General features: G+C 45.0%; 1 protein-coding gene across 1 annotated transcript in view; it reads left to right on the top strand.

The window, feature by feature from the left end:
* LOC144767121 (gamma-aminobutyric acid receptor subunit alpha-6-like) overlaps positions 1–17,062 on the top strand; it is a 317,200-nt gene extending 300,138 nt beyond the window's left edge. The window contains exon 10 of the mRNA XM_078650720.1: positions 14,362–17,062. The gene's annotated coding sequence lies outside the window, so the exon portion shown is untranslated. The remainder of the gene's footprint in view (positions 1–14,361) is intronic.
* Positions 17,063–27,352: the final 10,290 nt, after the last annotated feature.

The following is a 27,352-nucleotide window of genomic DNA, read 5'->3' as shown; positions in this document are numbered from 1 at the left end:
GGTGGTGATGGACGGAGCATCTGAACCAATCAAACACTCACACACAGTCAAAAGATCTAGGTTTGATCCATCACCGTTCTTTAGCCCACTCTGCCACCCCAGTTCAGACATGGCTATATGCAAATCAGTCTGACCCTGTGCCTCATGGGAACAGTCCAGCCCGAACTGCCAAGCCATGCCTTCCCTGGACCGGAAACAAGCTTCCGAGGACCGGTTTCTGGCATTACAGCCGTCTTCAGCCCGGCTTGCTTGAAACCAGTGGCAAAGTGAGCAAGGGACTCACGTCTGAGCATACCCTGCCACACTTATGGCAGCCAAAGCGGTACAAAATGGGGTGGTGATGGATTAAATCCATATCAGTTGACTGGGGGTGAGTGTTTGGTTTGCTCAAACGCTCTGTCCATCATCCCCTTTTGTATCGCTTTGTTCGCCCTAAGTGTGGCAGGGTATGCTCAGACGTGAGTCCCTTGCTCACTTGGCCACTGGATTCAAGATAGCCTGGCTGATGAGGATTATGAATCCGAAACCGGTCCCAGGATGCTTGTTTCCGGTCCATGGAAGACATGGCTTGGCAGTTCGGGCTGGACTGTTCCCATGAGGCACAGGGTCAGACTGATTTGCATATAGCCATGTCTGAAATGGGGTGGCTGAGTGGGCTAAAGAATGGTGATGGATTAAACCCAGATCAGTTGACTGGGGGTGAGTGTTTGGTTTGCTCAAACGCTCCGTCCATCATCCCCTTTTGTATCACTTTGTTCACCCTAAGTGTGGCAGGGTATGCTCAGACGTGAGTCCCTTGCTCACTTGGCCACTGGATTCAAGATAGCCTGGCTGATGAGGATTATGAATCCGAAACCGGTCCCAGGATGCTTGTTTCCGGTCCATGGAAGACATGGCTTGGCAGTTCGGGCTGGACTGTTCCCATGAGGCACAGGGTCAGACTGATTTGCATATAGCCATGTCTGAAATGGGGTGGCTGAGTGGGCTAAAGAATGGTGATGGATTAAACCCAGATCAGTTGACTGGGGGTGAGTGTTTGGTTTGCTCAAACGCTCCGTCCATCATCCCCTTTTTTATCGCTTTGAATCACAAATAGGCCAGAACATTGCGCATAAATATCCTAAGCATAAACAAGGTATGCAATCACTGTAGGCATTGGTCATCACGTTAGGGCCTGGCGCCCTACCAACACTCTCAACTGACCCCCAGGCCAACTGGCCTTTTTTAGGGCTCAAATGCCCTATGTCCAGCAAAGTTAAGGCTCTACAGGACCGTCTACTGGCCCTCTGGCTGCAAATGCCGCAAACAAGAAGTGCGCAATGCACTGGGGCTTGGGGGAGTGTAACTTATCCCCCTCCTCATCACCAAACAATGCCCCCAAATGTTGCAGCTGCCCACTATCCGTCGGGGCAGCTGTGGAGTTAAGTAAGCACTGACACCACTCGGCCTGAGTCTCTCTCCAGGATTCTTGAAAAATGAATTTGCCCAATGTTGCAGCTGTCTGCCACGGCGGTACAGCTGGGAACCAAACAAAGAGGCACAGGCACCACTGTCTCACTCCGGGACTTCTAACTACAAGTTATGGCCAAGTAAGCACCGAAAGTGTGTCCCATCCTCGTAGCTGCCCACTGTCAAGTGGGGCAGCTGAGGGAAATGCCTTGGCACTACGGTGCCCTGGAACCCTCAATCGGTCCCAATCATTTAAAAGAGAAGCCCCAGAGAAGCCCCACTCGTTGGGGCTTCTCTTTTAAATGTCATGTTGCAAGCTGTTGCTAATAATTTTTTCACAGTTTCTAAGTCCATTTTTGTCTTTAAGTGTATGTTATTGTGAATTCTATATACGTGTCAGTTCATGTGTGAATTTGATAAGTCTATGTTTCTTTATCAGTCCCCCAAAAATTGTTTTGATTAACTTTTAAAGAAACAGGAATGGTTTAATAAAAATTCCATTCCGACAGATAAAAGAGTTGACTGTTCGTTACTCCAAGAGTAGTAGGAGTGTACGGTAGTATGACGCCGGTTGTTTTGTGTTCTGAACGTCTAAAAGTGGCATTTCTATAATTGTTATAATAAATGTGTGCACACCATTGCGTAGCATTTAATATCACTATTCCAAACATACCAAACTTGACCACGCTGCGCCTCTCATATCAGGGATTATCACTGCAACACTTATCAGGGAATCCCCTATGCATTCATATAGAAGGGCAGCCCCACAGTAGTGAGAAACCAAAAATGGATGTTTGTCACTGCCAGGACATGTCACTCACTTAAGGTACATGTCCTATCTTTTACCTACAATGCACCCTGCCCATAGGGCTAGCTGGGGCCTACCTTAGGGGTGACTGACATGTAGTAAAGAGGGGGGTCCCGGACATGGCACACCATTTAGGTGCCACGTCACAGCGGCAGTAACACAGCACGCACAAGCCCTGCAATAGCAGAGGCCTGAGATAGGTTTGAAAGGCTACTTTGGTAGGTGGCGCAATCAGCGCTGCAAGCCCAACAGTAGCATTTAATTTACCAGCCCTGGGTATATGAGATACCACTTTACAAGGGAATGACAGGTAAAGTGATTAGGCCAAACAGGTGTAGACCAATCTTACCACATTTATCACAGAGAGCACACACACTTTACACGGGACAGCAGTGCTAAAATGCCCAGAGGCCTAAAACCAACAACACCATGTCAGAAAAAAGGCTAGGAGAAAGGCAAAACGTTTAGGGATGACCCTGCAAAAATGGCCAAGTCCAACACAAATACGCTGTGGTTAAATAATAGGGGTGTCAATTTCTTAATATTGCTTTGCGATCTAATCAGAAATGGATGTTGGTTGTGGGTATAAGTGTACGTGCCAACAGAGCTCTACCACCTGCTCTGGATGTAGAACACTTAAAAAGCATTTGACAAGGGGTAGAAGCCAATCTGAGCGAGCCTGGCAGGCAATATTTTAGAAATCTCTGTTGTAAACAGAGAAAGCCTTCAGAGCACACTGCCCATCCAGCAAAGCAGAGGCATTTGAACTAGATTTTTTTAAATGGAAGCGGAGGCAATTAAATTGGGCAGATGGCTAGAAATCGAATCTTGTCTAGACTTACTATCAATCTTGCTGTGCCTTTCTGGACAACGCGAAATTTTGTGAAATCCAGCTTATAAAGAATTGCTATAGGTAAAACATGATGTAAAAAATAAACTGAACAATAGATTTGCAGCAGTCTATAGGAAGAATTTAAAAAGTCTCTGCCGCATTTTCAGAGTAGTAAAGAAGGTGGCTCTTTTTTTTATTAATCTGAGGTGTTCTTGTTAATTTTGTTGAAAATGAACACCAAGATTTCATACAATGTTACTAGGAGATAGAGGTGAATCCTCATTATCAGACGACAAACAATATTATTATTTCATTTTCTGAACTAAAATATATTTTTATCTGGAAACATTCATTATCGCAGGGGTATGTTCGATGTTTATAGCATGGTAGTGTGGATTGCAAGCATAGGGGATGTACCATGTTACTCCGCATACTTTTACTCCGCATACCGTTACAACGCGACTTTTACAACGCATACCATTACAACGCATAGCGCTTTGGGGTGCTGGATAGTGGTAAGTATAATTTACTATTCTAACTCCAGTCCCCGTGGACCCTAGGGAAGGTGTTGGATAGTAAATTATACTTATTCCCTATCCTAGAGCGCCCCCCAGCGCAATGCGTTGTAATGGTATGCGGAGTAAAAGTCGCGTTGTAATGGTAGTGCGGAGTAAAAGATGCGTTGTAACGGGTGTATACCAGCATAGGCATTGAGCTACCTTGTTGGCACTACAAATATGATTATAATAGTTATTAATTAGAGGCAGCTACTTTATTAAGGCAACAGGACTCTGCTCATGTCATTTTTTTACTGAACTTCTAGCTCATACTTTTTTTCTGACTGTTTAATTCTCTAAACCTTATGAGAGTGTGAGCCACTCCCTGTCCAAGTATTAGGCAAAACCAGGCACTTTCAAGAGGCACATGTGCTAGAGTGCATCTGCAGGCTGACGCAAATTTAAAATGGGCTTTCTTGATTTTAGCCCTGGCCTTCGGTGGCCTACAACACTGTAAGGCACTGCCCCTGATGATGCACTGCAGCCTTGCTGACTGAACACAGCCTGGGCGCTTTATGTTTAAGCCCTGTGCTTCTAAGACTGTTGTCAATCAGCAAGGCAGAGGTGTGTACAACTGCACCCCTCCTATTTCCTAAGTAGTCACAGGGTGAGGTAGGAACAAGCCTCCATGACCCCATCCAATTCTGGGAGGAGTTGGGAAAGGCTGGAGGTGCGCATCGATGAAGCCATTGATGGACGGAATGCAGAACAAATAAAAACATTCACCTCCAGTTAAGAGATCTGCGTTAAATCCATCATTCTTTTGCTCACCATGCCACACCAGTTTAGACCAGGCCATATGCAAATCAGTCTTGACCCTGTGACTCATGGGAACAGTCCAGCCCGAACTACCAAGCCAAGTCCTCCCTGGACAGGAAACAAGCATCCTAGGACCGATTTCGGGGTTTTACCTCTTATCAGCCATGATAGCTTGAATTCAGTGGCACAGTAAGCCCGGGACCCACGTATGGGCATACCTGACACACTTAGGGCGAGGAAGCAAAAGACAAACAATTGATGGACGGCATGCAGAACAAATCAAAACATTCACTCCCAGTCAAGAGATCTCGGGTAACTCCATCATTCATTTGCAGACTTACCTGTGTGCAGCGGAGGTCGCCGAGGGACATCACAGCCTCACGCCAGCACTCCCGCAACTCTTGCCAGCCTTCCTGCCGCCGCAGCCACCGGACATCACGGCGCGGCCCACCAGGAACTCCAACTCCCAGTGACCCTCGCCACCGGAAGTCGCGCACGCCCTGTCCCGCCCCCGGAGGTGCTCAAAGTCCAGCGTGAGCCCCGGGGGAGCGGGGGACATTTGCAGACTTACCTGTGTGCAGCGGAGGTCGCCGAGGGACATCACAGCCTCACGCCAGCACTCCCACAACTCTTGCCAGCCGTCCTGCCGCCGCAGCCACCGGACGTCACGGCGCGGCGCGGCCCACCAGGAACTCCAACTCTCAGCGACCCTCGCCACCGGAAGTCGCGCACGCCCTGTCCCGCCCCTGGAGGTGCTCAAAGTCCAGCGTGAGCCCCCGGGTCGCGGGACGCACGCGGGCTAAGCCCGGGCAAAGGGCGGGCCGTCTGTGGCCGTCCGGGGCTGGATGGGGCTGGGCTGGGCCACCCCATTGAGACTTTGATCTCCAGATAAGGCACTGTACTGGTCTGTGTGCCCTGCTTGACCTTTTGACTGTGTTCCTGGAAATTGTGACTGTTGTTTGCTCCCTTCTACGTGGTCACCTGAGCGACTGCCTACATTGACTAGATGGGGAACAGGAAAACAATGGAAGGGGGGGGCTTGTGACGAACAAGAAAGGGAAAAGGGTGAAAAAGGGCATCCATGGGGCTAGTAATTGCGTAATGGACAGAATTGATGTGATAGTTTCAGAATGTGAGGAGATTCTAAGTTCTAGTGTAGCAGGCCTAGAAGTGGGTGCAATACAACACAAAGATGATACATTAATCAATCATCAACCAAATATCCCCTCAATGGTCAGGAAAAAAGCACAATTGACCACAAACTCTATCACACATTCTGCCACTGGTGATGTCGTAGTGCACACCGAATTTTCCGCCTTGCCAACTCAGGATACTGTCAGGGTCGAGGACGATAACCAAGCTACGGACCTTGCACACTCTATTCCTTGTTTTAATAGATTTGCGATCCTCGAGCACATGACTGAGGGACAAATTATGCAGGGGGCGTCGAGTTGTCACGAATTGAGAGCTAGCCCTATGGTAGGAAGATGTGGCTGCTATGAAATTACCCTAGGGTTACAGCAGAAAGTGGAAATCCTGGAAAACGAGGTGGAACAACTAAAGAAAATGGTGGCAATCCTCCATTCGAGACTCACCCCATCGAAACCCCCCCTAGTATACCAACTACCCCTACATTTCCTGCACCCTCTCTGCATAAGGGTGCTCTTGTAAACAATCCATCATGCAAACCACAATGCACCGGTAAAACCATTGCGCAGAGGGTACAAGAGATAAGAAGAAAAGCACCTGTAGTAGCAATTACTTCAGGGGTCAGAAAAACGCAGGTAACTAGAAGCAATCCATCTACCCCATCCTTAGTATCAGGGGGACGTAACACTCTCCACACCCAGAAGCCCGTTGATGAATTAAATCGTAATCCCCTCGGGGATCCAACTAGGGACCCAAGGGCAATAGTCTATATGGTAAAGATGCCAAAAATTAAAGATGGCCAGAGCTATGAATCCACTGACTCTTTACGTAGTAAAACAATACACTGGCTACGCCACATTAGAGGCTGTAGGTCTATAATAAGATATACAGGGTATCAGGAGAATTAGTCAGCGGAACTCAGCCCTAGACTGTATTGAGTCAAGGCTTAATGATCCCCTCCTTGCTGAAAATCTTTTAGCGCTGGAGTTCCGCACCTCAGCCCCTGACCACTCAGTAATCCAACTGAGACACAAACCCCTCTGGTAAGAAGCTGGTCCTGTGGGTAGAGTTAAGGGGAGGTAGTTCAGGGTTAAACAAGGTTGACTGACTAGCCCCTAGTGATTCTGACCCCAATCCCATTATCTTATCTCCATCAAATTTGATGGACCTAGACTCCCTTGGGAGCACTGTAAACCCCGGAACATCATCGGTACATTGTTCGATCTCGGATAATGTCTTGCATAGATCGGGTGGACGATACCCCATCCCCAGAGAGATAACAACTAATAGCAATTCTAACCCGTTACCCTTGAACATACTATCATGGAATATAGCAGGGTTAGAAAGGAAACTTTGTGGGCAACCACGAGGTATGCCTTTTCCAAGAAACCTGGAGTATAATTCCCTTATAAAATGGGCTATACAACTTTTTGCATTCCTGCAATTAGCTCGAGCAAAGGGCGACCATCTGGGGGGTTAATAATTTGGATTAGAATAAATCTTAACTGGGTAATCACTGTACATCCTGGCCAGTCTAATGATATTCTGCATCTGACAATTAAAAATATATCCAATGGCCCGCAACTCGAGCTTTTCAACATCTACGCCCGAGGTTCCCAGGGGGCCCGGATGTCCCCTGTTATCTCGACATTGGAGAGTATGTTAGCAAGAGCACCGTCTCACTCCAATGTGATAGTGGCTGGGGATTTCAATGTGACCTTTGAACCTCTAAGCTTGGATGACCTAGAGGGAATTGCTGAAGAGGATGCCAAATGGTATATTGTGCCCCTCACCTTAGCCCCAATCAAAAAATGGTCCCAGCGAGCTATTCAAATAAATGCCCTGGGATTGGAGTATGACCTAAGGGCCGTGAACGGGAGAACTTGGCGCATACACTTTTAACCGGATATGTTCCCCCTCTAGAATAGACTACATATTCCTGGATGTTCGCCTATGGCGTGACTTAATCAACATGGAAGTTGTAGCCTCCTTGGACAGTGACCACAATCCACTCTGCATGAAGTTAAATAACATTTGGCAGCAGTCTGGACCCAAGGTACGTAATCGCCCACTAATGGCAAGTAGAGAGGTAATCCCTTCCAACTGTAAGCGCCGCTTGAAATGGCACAAAATCTCCCAACACGAGGAGAAATTATCATGCATCAGGGAGGAAGTAGTTGCCAAGAGCATCGAATTGACAACACTTTATAGTGCCGGAGGGGAGCAGACTATATCCAACTTCAAGAATTTCAATCAAGTTGCGATAGATAGGCTTAGTTCCTTTTTTATTTTGGAAGGGAACCCCACCAAGAAACATGATCTTAAAAAACCTAGTAATCCTTGGTACTCCAAAAAATGCAGGGAAAAACGGGCAGACATAGGGTCCGGTATAAGGGCAAAAGACCCAATCGCTGTCAAGATCGCAAGGAAAGAATATGCGAGGGCCTTGATTGAGGCTAAACGAACCTGGGAGGAGGCGCATTGGCAGGAATTGAAGGAAGCATCGTTATCAAAGGACTCTATCTTATTCTGGAGTTTAATCAATCGTAGGGACAGGAAACTAGAGGACCCAATGCCAAATCACATTACCTACCTTCGGTGGCATGAACATTTCTCAAACCTCTACTCAGGTGAAGCTTGCCCAGAGCTCCCAATAACAGAACCTGCCCCTGAAGCTGGCGAAGAACAGGACGTTTTTGATAGATTTGATCTTTATGAGGTCGAGCTAGCAATAAATAGCATTGCCCCTGGGAAGGCAGCAGGCCCTGATGGTCTTCCAGGGGATTTGCTTTTACACGACCCCATACCATGGGCCCATTTCATTCTTCTTGTTATGAACCTGATAGCCAGAGGAGCTGCCGTTCCAGACTCCTGGAAAGGAGCTGAGGTAGTTCCAATTTTTAAAAAGGGGAGTAGGGAGGACCCTGCGAACTACCGGCCAATCAGCTTGATTGATGTGATTCAGAAGGTGGTTGGTAGGGTTCTTCTCTCGAGAATTAGAACCTGGATGGAGGAGGGAAATATCCTCTCACACTTCCAGGTAGAATTTAGGCAGAAAGTGGGCACAATGGACCAGGTCCTCAGATTCTTCATGATCTATTGGAAGTCAGTTACCTTGGGGAAAGGGAGTTTGTACCTGGCTTTCATAGATCTGAGGACCGCTTTCGACCTGGTCCCTCGTGACAAACTCTGGAAGGTGATCAAACACCTGGGCATGCCACCTTATATCCTTGACTTCTTAAAAAGATTACACTGCGATAACTACGCAAAGATAAGATGGAGAACCCAGGGGGAGTTGACTGAGAGGATCGTGGTGAACAGAGGGGTACGTCAAGGTTGTGTGTTGGCCCCCACCCTATTCTCTTTATTAATCAATGGGGTGGTGGGCCACCTTAATGAGGAACCAGCAGACGCCCCCGTATTAGCAGGGGAGAAGACACCCACCCTTCTGTTCGCCGACGACACCCTTTTAATCTCAAAGTCACCCGCCGGCCTCCAAAAACTGCTCAGCAGATTTGATCTGTTTTGCAAGGAGCAGGGATTAACCATCAACACTGACAAAACCAAACTGATGACCATCAATCCTTCCAAACGCTTTAGGAATAACATCTCCCTAAACAAGGTCCCGCTAGACGTGGTTGACTCCTTTGATTACCTAGGGATTAGAATCACGAAAGGTATGAAGTGGGCTTCCCACCTAGATAAGATGCTCCTAAATCACAAACGGGTGTCTGGGGCCATTATTAGGGAACAGTGCTCGCAATCTATGAGGGGAAAGCATTACCTTCGGCCCTCTATGGAGCAGAACTGTGGGGTATGGAGACACTTGGAGATCTATCCAAGTCTGAGAATAAATTTTTAAGATCTATTACCTCGCTCCCCGCCTAAACCCCCCTGAAATCCTTGTTCTATGACACCGGTAGAAGGCATATACAGGATATTGCCGGACTCCGTCCCTTGCTTTTTTGGGCTCGCCTAAAGAGGTCCGCAGAGCTGTCTAACTACGCCGCGGCTTTTGACGAACTGTTGGCCATTGATTCAGGGCGCAGGATTAAATGGCTGGCGGACCTCAGGCACCTTACTGGCCTTATTGGGCTAAGCGAGGCTTGGGCTTCCCAGACACCCCCCTCCAAGCAGGAGTTAAAACGTGCTTACTGGGAATGGGTGTCGAAACGTGATCAATCTACCCAAAACCCAGGGAAACTAACAGAGGGATTCTATGAGCATAAAAGCATCTGCAGTCTGGAACCCTATCTCGATTTCATTCAGGTTCCTAGGGATAGGTCCCTGTATATGCAGATGAGATTTGGAACGCTGCAAGTCAACACCTTAACTTCACAATGGAAAGGACCAAACCATGTCCCGGAACCCTGCCCTAGTTGTGGCCACCCCGAGGAGTCTATTGCCCACCTTTTCCTGGCATGCCCGGCATATAAAAACGCCAGAGAAAAGTGGCTTAAACCAGTATGCAGGGCATTTGGCTTCATGAGCCATATTCCGGCCCTGCGTATCTTGAAAACCGACACCTCCTCTCTGACAATAGTTTGTGGTGTAGCCAAATACTTGGGGCGTGTCTGACTAATCAGACAAAAGCATCGAGACAATTGTAAGGCAATCACAAATGCTTGGGACAAGGAACCTTGGTTTCGTTTCAGTGTACCCATCCCAAGTCAGGGAATTATATGGCTGAAACCTTCTTTTCTTCTGTAATGGATATTTTAGATTTGTGGAATTTATGATTATTTTAAAGATATGATGTGTCATTTTTTATGATTCTTTCACTGTACATGACATTTTATTATCGGTGATTTTTAGCTGTGTTTTAAAATTCTGTTTTATAATTCCTTAATCTCTAAAATGCTTTTATGATAAATCTTTTATCGAATAAAGCGTATCTATCATTTGCTCACCATGCCAATCCAGTTTAGACCTGGCCGTATGCAAATTGGTCTTGACCATGTGCCTCATGGGAACAGTCCAGCCCGAACTGCTAAGCCAGGTCCTACCTGGACCTGAAACAAGTATCCTAGGACCGGTTTTGGGGTTTCACCCCATATCAGCCAGGATAGCTTGTATCCAGTCATTGATTCAGATTCACATTTGGCTTTTCATTATGGTTTCTGATAATTATTCCCATGAAATAAGAGGCATGAGGGCACAATACTCCAGACAAACTCTTGCCAAAATAGAGAGCTTGTGCAGTGTATATATAATTTCTTTCTGATTTCATTTATTCTTTGTCGAGTAGGACACTTAAAGAATTTGCAAAGAACAACATTCATATTTGTCCACAGAAACAGACCGTCAGTGTCTCAGTCTCTGACACAGTCCCGCTGGGTGACCCATCCTGAGTCCTCTAGGTGTTTCAGATGCAGTCATCAGCGGATCTTGGAATCTGCCACTAGTGTCTCAGGCACACTTGTCTCCTGGATGTCTCACTCCCATTCACGGTCCTCTGGGTGTAATACAACGAATCTCAGGCACAGTCCCCTATTATGGGTGAGTCTGTATGAATTCTTCAGATGTCTTTGGTATGATTACCACAGAACAGCCCTGGTTTTCTCAGGCACAGTCATCATCTGGGCTCTCACTCTGAAACACTGTACTTTGAGTAACTGTGTCATACATTCCTTGGTCTTTGGTAAGGGAAAGAGCCAGGTAGTTCCATTTGAAGATTTCCTCAGTATGACTTGCAACCCATTTCATCCCCATCACAAATGCATTGGAGGAGAGCTGTGGCTATTCATGCAGGCATGTTTAGGATTTGATCTTACGCCTCACCACCTTTAAAGTTCACCACTGTTTTTAATTCTATTTAATTCAAGTACCAATACATTACCTAACCACAGTTTAATGGCCAATAAGTTAAATAACTCCAATGATGAATCCTAAACCTTTTTAGAGCACTTGAAAATCCTGACAATAGTCTGTAGTGGAAAATGTAACAGCGCTAAAAGTAGCACGCTATTTACCTTTCATTTGAAATGTATTTTATTAAAAACATAAGAAACACAAACCAAGTCACTGCAGGCAAACGTACAATGCAATGTTAAACAAGTTTTAATCCCAATGCTCCTCCTGGGTATAACCTCTCATAATGAAAAAGCATCTCCTCTAGGTATCTAGCAAGAGAGAATGGAAAGCAACACCAGGGGACAGTGGGAACAGTAAAGTGTCAGAAATAAGGCTGGGCTGGAATTACTGAACAATACCAGCACATAATTGGGTGATTATCACCTAATTTCCCTACCTGGTAACAAAATTAGGCTGGTGAAAATGTAATAATCAGCCAAATTGTCAAGCAAAAGTCAGACACATTGAAGCCAACAAGAAGCAACACTGTGAAGCCCTATTCAAGGAAGACAGCTTGGAGAACGATGCACTATACAAATAACGAATTCCCAAAACATAGCAGAACAAGTGCCGCCCGTAATCCATGTATAATGCTTCTTTGTTCTAACACACCTATAAAATGCCTTGCGGTGTCAGTGAAAGCAATCTTCTGACACGATTTAGAGTCTGGCAGAGGGGCATGCCTTAAAACAAGTACCAGGGGAAATATTGTACTTGTAATGAGGCGGTCAGAATATCGGTCACATTTGTCATGGAGTAACCCTCTGACTCACTTTTACTACATGACAAAGGCATTTTTATCCGTAAATTAGACTGCAGCCCAGCCGGAGCACAATGGTGCTCCATGCAGTCTCATACTTTTGTAATGTATATGGGTAGTGTCAAACCCAATCAGCCCACACATGACAATTACCCTTCCATGTCGTTTTTAGTAATTTACAATGGAATTACAGGGAAGTTGACAAGACCAAACAGAAAGCTCCAATGTACAGCATACCTTGTTTTTTTTGGGGGGAGGGGCACTTTACTGCTGTTTAGCCGTGGTAAAGTGCACAGAATTCTAAAGCCAGCAAAATCAGACAGGCAAAAGTGAGGGAGTGACAAAAATGTGGTACTTTTTAACAACCAGTAAGTTAAACTTGCTCTCACAGTCTCCCAATAACTCCTGCTGGAGTCATTGGTTACTATCTTGAGTTTAGCCAAAGCCTGCCCCGCCTATAAAATCACCTCATGCACTATTAGTCCCCACCTCGTTCAGAAAAGCTAGTGCTGAAACACTCACAGATCCCCCACGAGGCTCTCATTAATCTTTATATATTGCATTGTAGACTAGGGTGTTGTTGATTGTCTTTCAGACTGGCCATCATCCCGGTCAACCTTAAGTTCTCCATCTTTCAGGCCAGGGTACCCAAAAACGATAAATTGTTAAGCTTTTCCACTGCCACCACCTTCATCATAGCATCATAAACCTCCAACTATTCTTATTGCAGTTTCAATAAAAAAAAGAGAACTGGCGTGTTACCGCCTCCCAGTGTGAATTTGAGCATGTGATTGTTGTTAGAAACCCCTGGAACTAATTTTTAGGAACCAGCTCTGCTTTCTTATTTTTCTATCACCAGGTATTGACCTAGAGAAGGGGGGGGCACACAAATGGGAAAGAAGGGGAAGATAAAGATGGAAACACTGTCAAAAAGGGAGAATGCAGATACTGACTAGAGTGAAATAAAGGAGCAGGCAGGGTCTGAACGTGGATTAGTCTGAGGTGAAATCAAAACAACTCAGACTTGATATTCAATGCACCAGCATTTAATAGCGATTGCCACAGGATTCAGAGCACAACTTTAGGCATCACACTAATTCCTTCGCTAATTAAGTGCTGCTACCTTTTCACATTGAATGAATAAGAATATTTTATTGCCATATACAAGCAGTGGCAGCTGTCTTCGAACGGGTGTGGTGCAGCCACGGCCGGTAGTAGGTGTACCTGCAGGGCAGTGACGTGGGGAGGGGGAGGGGCAGGGTGGGAGGTAGTAATTTATGGATTGGTCTGAGTGGCCAAGCAGGCAGTTTGTGAGCCTGGGCATGTTCTCTACTGGGCTGCGCAACACAGCCCGGTGGAGAGCATGCTAAATGCGCATGACGGTCTGTCCAGCCTAAAAGTGGCGGCCAAACATTCATGGGCACCCAGGGAGTGCAAACCTCTCCTCACTCTGCACTGATGGTGCGAGCCCAGCCCACGCCAAGCGACCTGGCTCCAAGTCCACCAAAGAAAAATATGATAATAACTCTTGTTATTATCATTTTATTTTTACTTTTTTGCACTGTTTGTTTAGCTGTGAGGCAATGCTCCTCCGCCTTAGCGGTGGAGCCGCCACTGTATACAAGTACAGCTGACCTTGGATTATCTAAGCTAATTTTGTGCCCATACATTTAGTCTCTCGATTGTTGAAGAAAGAGACTTTGAGCTCAACCCTGCACCACACTCAACATTGGATTGACTTTCAATTTGTCCCTTTTCCAGATTTCAATTAGGAATGTTGGTTGTAAAGGAAAGATGAAAGAATAAAGATACACCATAATATAATCTTTCTTTTACTTGGGGAAAAAAATCCTTCGGCTGCGAAAAAGAAAAATGAATGACGTTGCTGGCGAAAGCTTAATCCTATGGAAGGCCTATTATTTCACGTGTAGAGAAGACAATGGATAATATTTGTGATACTGCTCGGAGATGGATGTGTCAAACCTGCAATCTTCATTTCACAGATGAAAGCCAGGCTGTAGAATAAAAGGCATGACTGACAGCCATACATTAAAAACCACTGTCAAGAGAGTTGTGCAGGCTCTCCATAATGATGCGGTTTTGTAGAACATTTTATATTCCATTTATATTTATATTTCTGGCAGCGCTGAAGAAACAACTAACATGCACACAATCTTTTCTTCTATCTCTGCAGAAGTGCTGAATGCGAAATGAAGCAGTTGTTCGCTGAACCAACAGAGGAGAGGTGATGAAAACAGCTTCTTCGACGAATGCCTTACGATAAAACTGCAGTAGTAATCACTGTAGGGCCCTCCTACTACAGCAATACGAAGTCGATGTCAGGAAGTTATGTCTTTAATAGCCTACTCCACGAGCTGACAAGTGGACATTAGCAGAAGAAATACACACACTCCTAATGACATTTTGGATGCTGCGAAAAACAGTCCCAATCCACTATTACTTATGCTAATTTAAACATTCTAAGACAAAATGGGATGTATTTCTGATGCTGGAAACGTTCAGATGGGATTCTTACAATTACAAAGCCCCTTGTGCCGCCGGTGTGGCACTTTTTATCAAATAAAGGGGCATATTTACAAGGGCAGTGCGCTACCAAAGCGTCACTTTTTCTGACGCACCGGTGGCGCAATGCCTACTCCAGATGTGATAAGAAGTGATGCATCAGCAGCACAAGGGGCTTGTAAAAAAGCCTTTAAATGTAAGAATCCTATCTGAACGTTTCCAGCACCCAGAAATACATCCCATTTTGTTTTAGAATGTTTAAATGTAAGCTTGGTCTCCTTGAAACGCCAGTCCAGATGGCAGTGCCCTTCAGTCCTGTCACATTTCTGTCGCTTGCCCTTATAAGTTACAATTATGCATTGATAAAAAGCAGGCAAAGCATCTGAAATCAACGGATTTTCTGAGAACTCTTTAAATACAGAATAAAGGTCAGAATAATACTAGCAGACATGCTGGCAGGAAGTGCCCTTTTCCCACTAAAGAATGATGCCGATATCAAGAGGGAGCCAAAACATTTTACTCAATAACAGGTGACTAATTGCACATACAGGAGTAGAGCCACATAATATCTCAAAGCATATTGAGAAAAAAAAACAATAAATAGAATTACGTGAAGGTATTTGACACAAATGAGCTACATAATCTTCTCAACACAGTATACCAGAAAATATATGCTCCTTTCCATAGCGCTAGTGTTTAGACAATGCATGTGATGATAAACAGAATTAAAGTGCTTGGTATCTATTAGTCTTAGTTACATCAACATCAATAGTAGCTGAACGGTATAGACCAGTGTTGGAATTGGTTTTGCAGTTGTATATGTTTAATTTCTCTCTTAAAGGTGCCATAAGCCGAAGTGGTCCTCATACCCAGGGGTATGGCGTTCTCACCAGCACTCCCAGAGAAGGATTTCTTTAGTGTTTTGTCTTTTAAATGGTGTGATTTTAGGAAGTATGGAGTCTGCCTCGTCAATTGATGCTAATGATCTGCAATGAACAATTGCTGAGTTTGAAAGGTTGTGGAGATACCTGTCTTCATGAGGACCCATTTTAGTCTGAAGAGTGTGGTGCATTTACTGTATTAGAACCAGACATTTTCTTCCTTAGTCCCCCACTATTAGGACAAGGGTCTGAATCACTTATTGAAAACAAACTTCTGAGCTGATGGAATTAACGCGTCAAGGGAGTCTAAGCTGACAAGGCTGGCTGGAATTTACTAAGGCTTTGATGGACCATTGCAAATTCAACTTCTTGCCCAAGATCAAGCCTAGAGATTTGATGCATTCCACACTGAGAGGATGGATGGCACGTCACCATGGAAAATGGGTGCAACTATATTGAGCATGCTATTGAAGGTTTGGAGAGAGAACAGAAGCAACTCTGTTTTCCATGAATTTAGTTTGATGGTCGTCCAAACTGCAATGTGCAGCTGCCCTTGATGGTGGTATCAAATGTCCTAGGGTGAGATAATTTCTAAATAGATGTTAAGTGTCATTAGCATAAAAGTGGTAGATTAATATTTGATTATTTGAGGGAAGAGGCAAGAGATTTCATATAGAGAATGATAGAGTCGATACATGGATGCTTACAGAAACACCCACATGAGTTCCATTCCATAGCCCAACATAAAAAGGTATGATCTTGTCTGCAGTGCCGGTCCAGAGCAATATGAAATTATCTGGCAAATGAAGTCCCAGGGTCATTGCTTTATTTTTCCAGACTCTTGCCTTCCATGTTGCAATGTTTTTTTTGTGGGCAAACACTTTTTCTGACAACCTCAACCCTTTTTGCTTCTTACTCCCAAGAGATGCCATATTATAAGGTTTTAAGGGACCTTTTTGCCCCTTTCACATCCTATTACATCCTGTGTAAATCGAACCTGTATTTTAATTTGTGCCCGGGATGACCAAAGGCTTAACTCCAGTTGTTGATATGTCAACATGACACAAGAAGAAACATGAGACTCCTAGCACTGCTATCTCAAAAACACAACACTTTTTTGGGATTTCTTTTTCCCACACAGGGTTGAACATTGCTGCTGCTGCCTACCCTTCCACTTACTACTCAAGTTCACCAGTTTTATACACTGAGCACTGCATCAACCACACTTGTGGTCTCCCATCTCTGTCAATGGTAATCATGTTTGAACCTAATACGTACTCGTCTTCAGATTTCTGCATCACATCAATTGATAAGCACCAGTTGAATTGATCTATTTCATTAGGAACTGCAAGTACAACAGCTTCAGATTGTATTAAATAGCCATGTTCCGAACTGTAATAGCTTTGTCTGATCGTTGTTCAGCTACTTTGTTAAAAGCAGTCACCCTCTTTATTTCGCTAACAAATTGGTACAATATGTATGTGATTAGTTTTGGATAACTCTAATGACAAGTACAATAAAGGAGTTCACAAACTATATTTTGTGTGTGTTCTTTTGATCAAATCCATTATTTTAAAGTCTATACTGATAGGATTCACACATATTCAGAGTAATAAATACAAAATAAGCAAACAGCAGCCCCATGTGTGCTAAGCACAGAAATGTATTTAACACGGGAGGCCAATTTGCCTTGTTGCAGTCACTATGCTGCAGATCTCTACAACTAATTCCTACAGCCATGATTACTGACAAAAAATTGAAGGGGCCTAGCAATTCCAAGATAAAAGCGAAGGGAAGATCAATGAATGCAATGTCACCCCAATCGTAGAAACTCAAGCAAGCAAATTCAGTCATGTTATGGCTATGTTTCCTAACTCTCTGACTTTGAGAAAAGTGATCAAGTGAGTGAGCAATTGAATGACTGTATAGGCAACTAATTTGTGGTAGATGCAAGACAACGAAAGAAGATTAAGAACATAATGAAATGCCAAGAACAGCATTGCACAGGAATATGAAAATGGAAAGATAGGCCGGCAGAGAGGCATGTAGTGTTAGAAACTAGATTATTATGCAGGGTGGTTGACTGCTCTTCTCAAGGGTTGATCCACTTTTGTCAGTATGAATGCTTAAAGTCACTAAATTAACCTTAGGTGAACCCCCTGTTAGATAGGGCACTGAGCAGTCAGGCATAATATAGGGCAAAGTGTAAAGTATTTATTCAGTACCACCACAGATCTTAAGTCAAAATGCCATACAATAAAAATCCCCAAAGAGACAATAAAGTAAATTTGAATAAATAACATTACACCAAAATGACAAAAATCAAATAAGGGGACCCGGAGATATGAATGATCAACGTTTTAGATTAATATAGAGACAAAAAGGGTGAGACGCCAATGGTCATCAACAGTCATGGTAGACTGAGTCCTCAGCTTGATTTGAGACCAACCGCAATGCAGTATGGGTCAAATACAATAACCAGATTGGTCCAGTTGCGACCTGGAAGTTGCAATGTTTAAAAAAAGTTCAAGCCCCAATTCAAAAAGGGACTTGGTCTTTTTTTGAGGTGGAAATCCTCTAGATGAACATCAAGGCTAAGGGGCATATTTACAATGTATGGCGCATCTCTGAAAATCAGCAAGGATGTGCCAGAACAGATGCACACACAAGTCCCCCCTTGCACCACTACGGATGCGTTGCATTTACAATGCGGCACACCGTGGCCCAAGGATAGGCAGATGCATGTCGCATCTTGTGTTGTAAGAGCAGCGCAATGCTGGAGTCACGTCGCAAGCGCAATGCAACTCCAGGAATGCACAGGGGCCGCCCATACCTAACGTGGTGCACCACTTCTTATGCCTGCTTCAAGCAGGCGTAGGGTTTTGTCGCAGCGGCCTCGGAAAAGTGACTCAGTGAAATCTTGTAGATTACTTTTACGAGGCATTCCTGTGATGGAACGGCCACCCTGTGACGGAACGCCCTTGAATCCTAACGCAGGTCTCATGTGGCGCAGGGCTTTACAACGTGAAACATCTCCCTAGATGCGTCACGTTGTAAATAAGGTGCAATGTGGCGCATGGTTTACGCCACCGCTGTGTCACAGAAGTGACACAACGGCAGAGTAAATGTGTCGCATGGGGCTTGTAAATCTGCCCATGAAACGTTAGCCACTGCTGTGGAACCATAGGCCAGATATGTGAAACAGAATTGTCCACTGATTCTCTCAAGATTTTCAAATTTTAGTAAAAAAATCTTCTAAATCCCAACACAGAAAGGAACTCTGTCATTTGTACAGAGCTGTGGAGAACTCTGCATGGGCCAAAACTGGAATTCAATCCAACACCATGGAACTATGTGGCGGATACTTTTTCTTGCATGTCCCCCTGAGGCTCTGGAGGACAAACCGACAAAAGATGAGTTGAAAAATAAAATTAGGACCAGGTTGTCTTCTGGAGGGTGTTTAAGTCTCATACACATGAATACTTTTTCTACACTTGAAACCGCAAGTTACACATTAGGTTGGATAAGACATACTAGTTGAGGTCACTGCCCCAATCCGCGTCTCATGCAGAATGGCTATGCAGGACTATGGATTACTGCCTGTTGTATTGGAGAACCTCATTTTTAGGAAGACACTCAAGGAAGAGATTCAACAATATTTTTGGGGGGATTTTGACAGACGACAACGAGGGAAAATTAATTAGTTATTTAATTTTCCCACATTATCGTCTGTCAAGATCCCCCCACCCAGTCCCACTCTCTTACCTGCAGGGGGTGGGGCTGTTGATATTGCTATATTGCAACAGAGACATGTCATATCGATATATATTTGGATGAACTTCTCCTATATGGACATATCATAGTAGAGGGGAGAAAGGTGTTGCAGGCAATAGTATAGTGGTTTTGTAGGGTATCTGGATTACAGGGCAGTTGGTGGGAATCTTGTATGCACCTGATCCAAATGGCTAAGGCTGGAATAGTGCCCCCTGCCACATGAGTTGCTAAAATAGGAAAATCATGCATTTTAGTACCTGGGAGTATACATTTGTTGCTTTAGTTGTGACATAGTGAATGGGAAAAAAAGGCAGGGCCCTTACAGCATTGAAAGTTTTGATGACATTTTGGAGATCACTACCATTGTCTACTGTATGATTACCAGCAAATGGTTTCACACCTTGGCCAGCATATTAGTTTTTCTAATATGGGGTGCTGGTAGATGAAAAGTGGTGCTGAGCAAGCTCTGTCTCTGCACGTAGGATACATTTTCCTGAATGGCCCCCGAAGTTCTTGAGGAAAGGTTTTTCAAAGTTTCCATATTTCTTATGGTGCCCAAACAACCACAATCACAGGAGTACACTTCCAGGGCCCCAATGGCTTCTGAGGAGGGCACTTAGTGACTCTTATGGTATCAGGCAGAGCGCAACAACATAGTCAGTCCAAATCCAGTTGTTACTGGTCAGCTCGGCATTTCAAGAGAAAGTCCTCTTGCAGTTTGTTGTGTTCCCGTAGCCAAACAGGAGCTCAGCTGACTCTTAGGGTACAATATTTTGTCCAGAGTGCATATGTCCATGGTACAGTGTTTTACAGATCGATAGGACATGTATTTGTTCTACAAAATTGCTGAATTATTTTCATAAAAAAGGCTTGTAGAGAGCTATGTAAGAGGCTTGAACCACAACTTACTTCTTGGGCCCCCAAGCTGCTGCTTGTTTAGGATGATTCTGTGACTTCAAAGAACAAAAATGTATTTTCCAGAAGTCTTACAGACCTGGTTGGATGACGCACTGCCTGACGGCATGAACAGTATGGTGGATTGATAGCAATGGATGGACACTGAAAGAAACCGAAACTCTGCAGGGCAATGCAATGGGCTTATCCTCCAGGATTCACCTGAAGAGTAACAGATGACTTCTCACTCTGCCGCAAGGAGCGCTGTGGTGGCCCAACAAAGAATACAGATTAGTTTCATGGAGTAGAGTCAATAGCATTGTGGTGGTGCCCGACCTACCTAAGCTCAGTTGCAGTTATGTTATGTTATGTAAATGTGTAGACCACGGCTAATCACCCGTGAGAAAACCAGGTGCTGAGTAGGGCAGGCCTGAGGGAAAGGAGAAGACCATGTTGGTTTCATCTGCAAGAACCATGTCTTGACGTTCCTTTGAAACTCCATGAGATAAGGAGGGAGAGGTTCTGAGGTGTTTTGGCAGGTTGTTCCAGGTCTTGGCTGCGAGGTATGAGAAGGAGCTTCTTCCTCTTCTGGTCTTCGAGGGAGGTGTGCTCTTGCCTGGGAAGCAGATCGAAGGTGTGTGGTGGTTTGGTAGGAGTTGAGGGGGCGGTTGAGGTATGCTGGACTGGTGTTGTGGAGAGCTTGACTTTACATCGTTCCTGGGAGCCAGTGGAGATTGTTGAGGTGTGGAGATGGGTTTATTTCATGGGATGTTCGGGCCGAGTCTGGCAGTGCCATTCTGGGCGGTTTGAAGTCGGTGTGGGACATTGGCTGGGATTCCAATGTCCAGGGTGTTTCTGTAATCATGTTTACTTGTGGTATGAGCCTGGGTGACCCTTCATCTGGTGTTCAGTATGATCTACTTGAAAATCTTGCATAGCATTCGCAGGATGTAGAGGCATGATGAGGAGACTGAGTTGATCTGTCTACTCATGGGAGGTTGGTGTTGAGGATGATCCCAAGGTTCTTGGCATGGTCGGCAGGGGTGTGTGGGGTGCCAAGTTCAGCAGACCACAAAGAGGTGTCCCAGGGGAAGGGTTGTTGCATAAGATTAGGACTTTGTTTTTGTCTGTGTTGAGCTGCAAGCAGTTGTTTTTATCGAAGCAGCAACATTGCTCATGCAATTAGTGAAGTTTGCTTTGGCGGTGCTGGTTGAGTTCATAAGGGAAAGGATGAGCTGTGTGTCATGGGCGTAGGACACTATGTTGATGTTCTGGGCTCTGACAATGTCCGCATGGACTGAGCGACATTTCTTAAGGAACTCCGTTATTGAGTTTCTTGGGTTCTGAGGTGGCGAGGGGAGCTCATTGAGTTCTGTCCGTGAGAAAGGAGGATATCCACTTGAAGGCAGTGCACAGATACCCAAGTTCTGAAGCTATCTGATGAGTGACTTTTGGGAGACTGTATCCAAAGCTGTAAAGAGGTCAAAAAGATTGATTGCTGCAGATTCTCCTAGATTGAGGATGTTCTGATTGAGGGCTGCCTCTGTGCTGTGGTTAATGCAAATAAGGGTTCCTAGCTTATTTAAAATAATCACAATACAGTATAGCACACAATGGACTACTATACGTTGACTTTCCAATGCCCAGCCGGGCAAGGAATTTATTTATCATTCAATGTCAATTTTATCACAATATTTTTCAGACAGGTAGTATGACACAAGCCTGTGCCGTACTTTGAAAAAGAGAAGATAGAGAAAAGTGAAAGGGGTGTTTTCAGGCAAGGAAAAAAGAGCAAATCAGGGCACTTATAATTGAAAAGAAATAGTGACAGTGTCGCCTGGAGTGAAACAAACAATATCAAATTTTAAAATGCTACATGTATGTACACTCATAGGTGTCGACGTTTCGATCCCTTCGCTCAATTAGTTAATTGGGATCATCATCAGGACTTAAAAATTAGAGTTTGCCTGAATGTAACACAGCCTGTTGAGAAAATAAGGAAACAAGCACAAAGAAAAATCTTTAGAAAAAACAGTTATTGAGGAGAGCGGTCAACGCATGCCTTAAACTTTCCATTATACATCTGAAATCACAGTTTGTGACATGTGCAGGGTGACAGTGCCATTTGTGAAGTACATAGTCACGTTGCATTTATACATTAACACTGAGCCTCGGAATCGCAGTGACTCATGTGCAGAAGATATTGGGAGTTTGTGCACAACGAGTGACTGAGGGGATTGTGCAGCAGTGTGTTTAGTGAATGGGGGATGCCCGTCACTCAGTGAGCTGGTGTTTGAGCCGGGCCACATGCATCTCTGGTTTTGCAATGGTTTACTGGTCAACACAGGACGTACCTCTTTGTTGCGAGGTATTGAGTAAGGCGTCAAGCGTTCTTCGGGCACCCACGGGTAGCGTCCGGTGGCAGCCAGGGGTACAGTACTGGTCCTGGTTGAAGGGTTTGGATATATCCCATCGCGGCTTTAAGCCGAGCTGTGGGAAAGATGCACTTTAGTATGCGTGGTAGGGGCGGGCCAAGGAACGAGTGATTTGTTTAGATTACATACCCATTGTGAGCTTGTTTTAATTCGTATGCGTTTCCAAATGATTCTTGGGGTGAAATGGTTCGGACCCATGCAAGCGCCCAAGAACCACTTCCATTACTGTAGCCATTCAAGACGGGGACACTGTTCCAAGATGGCGCCTGAAATTGCCTCCACGTGACCGGACCGCTAAACTATGACTAGCATTCCTAGGAATACCAGCGGTAACCGGCATTGAAACGAAGCATCCCGGCCAGACGCGAGCTCCAACCTGAATCGGTAAGTGGCTCTTCCCCGCTGGCGCCCGAACGGACATTGAGTCCGATCCTGACCATGTCTCAGAGATTGGGCGCCAAGTAAACTTCATCCCTATTTTTCAGCGCAACATTGACGACATTGATCGATTATAGAGTGTACAACTTACCCCGGCCATCGAGCCTTCAGTGTACCACTCAAGAACGCTTAATAAGGTAAACCTCCTTAACAATTGTCCGTTTAGACCCTCCGGACTGAATTCCTGAAAATCATGATGTAATTTTGAACATAATTTATTTCAGCCCGTTAAACAAATCGGCGCTCTAAGAAGTCGAACCATTTCACCCCAAGAATCATTTGGAAACGCATACGAATTAAAACGAGCTCACAATGGGTATGTAATCTAAACAAATCACTCGTTCCTTGGCCCGCCCCTACCACGCATACTAAAGTGCATCTTTCCCACAGCTCGGCTTAAAGCCGCGATGGGATATATCTAAACCCTTCAACCAGGACCAGTACTGTACCCCTGGCTGCCACCGGACGCTACCCGTGGGTGCCCGAAGAACTCTTGACGCCTTACTCAATACCTCGCAACAAAGAGGTACGTCCTGTGTTGACCAGTAAACCATTGCAAAACCAGAGATGCATGTGGCCCGGCTCAAACACCAGCTCACTGAGTGACGGGCATCCCCCATTCACTAAACACACTGCTGCACAATCCCCTCAGTCACTCGTTGTGCACAAACTCCCAATATCTTCTGCACATGAGTCACTGCGATTCCGAGGCTCAGTGTTAATGTATAAATGCAACGTGACTATGTACTTCACAAATGGCACTGTCACCCTGCACATGTCACAAACTGTGATTTCAGATGTATAATGGAAAGTTTAAGGCATGCGTTGACCGCTCTCCTCAATAACTGTTTTTTCTAAAGATTTTTCTTTGTGCTTGTTTCCTTATTTTCTCAACAGGCTTTGTTACATTCAGGCAAACTCTAATTTTTAAGTCCTGATGATGATCCCAATTAACTAATTGAGCGAAGGGATCGAAACGTCGACACCTATGAGTGTACATACATGTAGCATTTTAAAATTTGATATTGTTTGTTTCACTCCAGGCGACACTGTCACTATTTCTTTTCAATTATAAGTGCCCTGATTTGCTCTTTTTTCCTTGCCTGAAAACACCCCTTTCACTTTTCTCTATCTTCTCTTTTTCAAAGTACGGCACAGGCTTGTGTCATACTACCTGTCTGAAAAATATTGTGATAAAATTGACATTGAATGATAAATAAATTCCTTGCCCGGCTGGGCATTGGAAAGTCAACGTATAGTAGTCCATTGTGTGCTATACTGTATTGTGATTATTTTAAATAAGCTAGGAACCCTTGTTTCTATAACGCAGTTATACCCATGGTTCTTGGCTACCCGCTGGGTCTCCCTTGTCTTTCAAAAACAAGTGGTTAATGCAAAAGCCTGATGGAGCTCTTTCTAGGAGTTGATGGAGTTCTAGGTTGTCTGCAAGTTGGATATAGATGGCTTTCTCCATGGCTCTAGCTGGAAAAGGCAGGAGCGAGATGGGTCTGTAGCTGCTGAGGGTGTTTCTTCAATAGGGCATTGACATCCTCATTTTTCCAGAAAAAGGGAAGGTGGCTGTGTTTATGGTGGTGCTGATGATAGAGGGGCAGGCAGTGGAGAGGTTGCTTATTCTAAGGTTGCATATGAAGTGGGGGCATGGGTCTGAGGGGGCTGCTGAGTGGATTGTATTAATCGGTTTCTTCATAAGAGAGGGGCTTACAGTAGCTTAAAAGCTCTTTGGTGATAAAGGATGGTCCAGCTGGTTAAGGGAGTTTGTATTGGTAGACTGTGGGTCGAATGTGTTGAAGATCTTGCCAATATCTGTTCGAAGAAGTTGAGAGGTCATTGCAGAGTGCTTGGGATGTGATTGTGTCAGTGTTGGCAGCTGCAGGATTGAAGAACTCCCTGACAATGTTTAAGAGTTCTTTGTCGTTGTTGAAGCTGGCCTCAAGTCTAGGAGTTAGAGCCTTTTTCTTTGCATCTTGTAGTTGTTGATGGTAAAAGTTGAGGGTGACTTTGTATGTGGATCTTCCAGAGGTGTTTTTGTCAAGTCTCCATATTATCTCAAAATGTTTAGAGTGGTGCTTGGACTCCCTGAGGTTGTTCGTATACCAGCTGGGTCATTTGTTTTTTTTGTAACTCTTGTTTCTGGTGGTAGAAGTTTTGTTGGCATTGACGACAAGGTATTTAATAAACAGATTGGTGTCTGCATCTAGGTTCCCGGTGTGGTTGGGTGAGCATTGGTTCTGGGTCGTGGTACAGTTTTCTTCTGATATTTTGCCCCAGTTTTCTGATGGTGACTTGGGGTTTTCTGGTGAGGTGGCTGGCCTCTTGAAATGCATGGTATATTGGTCATACACTCCCTACGCAAACAAGCCATGGAAATCTGGGACAGCAGAACCATCCTCACCCCAGATGTAGCCTTATTCACTCAAACATGGCTCAACCCTACCTCAAACCTCCACATTGCCACAGCTACCTCCAATGGATACAATATGAAACACCAGGACCATCCCCAACAAGCATTGCAGAGGAATTGCCATAATATTCAAGAAAACCATCCATTGCTCCAACACGAATGATGACTCAATGCCTTTCATGCATCTACTCAACTTCCTGCTACACATCGACCCCAAGATAACCATAGGAGGCACCCTCTCATAAAGACCACCTGGACCCCTCGCCATCAACTCCCTTCACTAGGTTCTGCTAGGCAACCTCAACTTTCACATCGAGGACCCCAAGGAAGCCAGCTGCACATCCCTACTGGAAAACCTCAACGACATCGGCCTCACTCAGCAAGGTCTGAACCCACCCACAGAACCGAAAACATCCTCAACATCATCTTCTCCACTGAAAGGATCAAATTAACCCCTATCACTGGACTCTCCTGGACCAATCACACAATTATCCATTTCACTTTCTCAAAGGTTCAGCACACCACCATCAAGCAGCAAAGTGCTACCCAACATAGCTGGAGAAAAGTAACTGATAGCCAATGGGCACAGACTCTCAGCAACGTAACACTCACCTGATATGGCACCCAGTCTCAACCAGGCCGTCCACAACTTCTCCAACGGGATAAGCAAATTGGCCGACTAAGTTGCCCCCTGAAACCGGCAAAAAACAAGCTAGCTGGTACAACCCAGAGCTCAGAACCACCAAGAACAACTGTCTTCTACTCGAGAAGCGATGATGCAACACCAAGAACCCCTCCGACAAAGCCCTACCCAAAACAGCACTCTATGACTACCACGGGCACATTAAGGAGGCCAAAGGAGCAACCATTACTGGCTGCATCAAAGCCTCAGTCAACCACACTAAGGAACTTTTCAAAATCATCAAGGAATTCTCTAACCCCACTGCCACAGAAAACACAGTAAGTCCCTCTCAACAACTCTGCAACTCAAGATCCGACTACTTCCAGAAGAAGATTGCCAACATCTACAACCTTGACAACCTCATCCAACCAGCCAAGCCCAGTCATAACTACCTGGTCCCCACTCGACTGCCAGACCACCACGACCATCATGTCCTCCATTCTATCCAGGGAACCACTATTTCTTTAACGTCAGATCCAACATAATCAGCCCTGAACTCACCCACCTCCACAACGCTTCATCTCTACAGCATTGTTTCTGAAATGGATGGAAGCCCGCAGACATCAGACCACTTCTAACAAAGCCCTTAGCCGATCCCAGTGACACCAAAACTACTGGTCGATCCCCCACTTCCATACCCAGCCAAAGTACTTGAGAAGGCCAACAACCAACAGCTCACCGACTACCTAGAATAAAACCACCTACTCAACACATCACAATCAGAATTCTGGGCCAATCATCTCACCAAGAGCACACTCATCGCTGCAAATAACAACAACCAAACCCTTGTTGACCAAGGAGAAACAGTGGCTTTAATTCTTCTGGACCTGTCAAAGTGTTTGACACCGTCACTCACCACATTGTCATTTACAGACTCCGCAATATAGACATTTAATGACATGCCCTCAAGTGGCTCATATCATTCCCCTCACCACGCACCCAGAGTACAATTTACCTTCTTTCATCTCAGCTCCCAAGGACATCATATGTGCCATGCCCCAAGGATCATCCCTCAGCCCTACTCTGTTCAACTACTACATGACCCCCCTCATGGATATTGTCCAATCCCACGGACTCAACATCATCTCCTATGCCAACGACACTCAGCTCATCCTCTTGCTCACAAAGGACACCTC

Source organism: Lissotriton helveticus, chromosome 7, assembly GCF_964261635.1.
Source record: "Lissotriton helveticus chromosome 7, aLisHel1.1, whole genome shotgun sequence".
NCBI classification, from domain to species: Eukaryota; Metazoa; Chordata; class Amphibia; order Caudata; family Salamandridae; genus Lissotriton; species Lissotriton helveticus.
Note: the sequence above shows the minus strand (reverse complement) of the source record. Positions and strands in the feature narration are given on the sequence as shown.